At 35.2% G+C, this 1,883-nt stretch overlaps 1 pseudogene; it reads left to right on the forward strand.

The window, feature by feature from the left end:
* The first annotated feature begins 864 nt into the window (after positions 1-864).
* Positions 865-1,341, forward strand: LOC112820239 (small ribosomal subunit protein uS17-like; annotated as a pseudogene).
* Positions 1,342-1,883: the final 542 nt, after the last annotated feature.

Below are 1,883 nucleotides of genomic sequence, written 5' to 3' on the forward strand. Positions count from 1 at the left end.
ATTCTTGACACAAAATTTAATAAATATTAGTTATTATTATTTCAATTATTAGTTTTATTTCTAATACCACCAATAACTGAAATCAGGTACTCCTTACACCATGAATACTATCATAGCATTATCATAACTGATCTCCTCTCCAATATTTCTCCATTCAAATAAAACAAAATTAACCTCCATAAAATATTCTCTTTTCTCAAAAACCTCGTTACTCTTTAATTGCCTAGAGAATAATATCCAAGTTCCTTAGCCTGGCGTTCAGCACCCTGCACAACAGGCCTTACCAGGACTTATCTCTATAAGTAAATTCCCCACTGTTTTGAATCAAGTCCATGCTCACACTTTGCTCTCAGAGTATCTCACACACACACTCCCACCTCAGCCTTTTGCAAGTATCATTCCCTCTATCTGGAATGCTGTTTCTCCTTTGAGTACCTAAAACTCTAGTTATGTTCTGATATTCCCCCATGCTTTTATTGAATTTTTTCACTTTGAAATACTGTACCATGTATTGCCTATTCCCAATCTATCTAATAGTAATATAATGTGAACCACATGGGCAATTTTAAATTTACCAGTAACAACATTACAAAACTTTAAAAGAAACAGATGAAATTAAATAAAATAATACATTCAATATATGTAAAATATTATCATTTCAATGTATAATCAATGTAAAAGAATTATTAGTGAGACATTCTACATTCTTTTTTAATTATTCCAAAATCCAGTGCATATTTTACATATATAACACATCTCAATTCAGACACTAAATTTTCACAGGAAATAATTGCTCTATATTTAGACTTTATAGACTATACAGTTAAAAAGTAAATTGACGGGCTTTTTCAGGCAGCCAGGAGGATGGCGGACTCTCAGACTGAGTGTGCTACCAAAAGGAGCCAACCATCTTTCCAAAATAAAAAGAGGGTCCTGCTTGGAGAACCTGGTAAAGAGAAGCTCCCATGATACTACAAAAAACATTAGGCTGGGCTTCACGATGCCCAAGGAGACCACTGAGGGCACCTATATTGACAAGAAATGTCCCTTTACTAGTAATGTCTCCATCAAAGGGTGGATTTTGTCTGCTGTGGTGACCAAGATGAAGATGCAGAGGACCACTGTTATTCTCTTAGACTCCCTGTACTACCTCCGAAAGTACAACTGCTTTGAGAAACACAAGAACATGTCCGTGCACCTGTCCCCATGCCTCAAGGATGTCTAGATGGGCAACACTGTCACAGTGGGCAAGTGCCAGCCACTGAGCAAGGCTGTGCGCCTCAACATGCTCACGAAGTCATGAAGGCCACTGGCACCAAGAAACAATTCCAAAAGTTCTGAGACTAGACATCTGCCCACACCCTTGAAGAAAATAAGGTTATTTTCCCAGTAAAAAAAAAAAAAAGTAAATGACATACCCAAATTGTTTCAAAAATTCATAAAAGTTTTTAACTTAATGACATATCAGTTTTTAAATTTAAATTTAAAAAATTAAAACTAATAAAATTTAAAATTCAGTTCCTCATTTGCACTTACCACATATCAATTGCTCAGTAGCCACCTCAGGCTAGTCACTATGTATTGGACATCAAAGACTCATACCTTTCATTAGACTATTAACTAAATACAGTATCTTGTGTCACTATCTTGTGTATGATTCACCACGATAATGAAAATTATCTCATTGTTCACCAAACAATTTTCTGCCCCCTATAGAGTACTTACCATTAGTGATAGCTAATTCAAAGGGATGTTTTAGATATGAAGCCCTATATAGTCCTTTATTTTCTTCTTTGAGTCACTGAAATTCCAAATATATATGTATATATACATTTGTGTGAATGTGTGTGTGAAAGAGAGAGTATAACAGTCCTTGACCTCTG

Source organism: Callorhinus ursinus, unplaced genomic scaffold, assembly GCF_003265705.2.
Source record: "Callorhinus ursinus isolate GAN/ISIS: 27379988/994484 unplaced genomic scaffold, GSC_fseal_2.0 scaffold3, whole genome shotgun sequence".
In the NCBI taxonomy this organism is placed as follows: domain Eukaryota; kingdom Metazoa; phylum Chordata; class Mammalia; order Carnivora; family Otariidae; genus Callorhinus; species Callorhinus ursinus.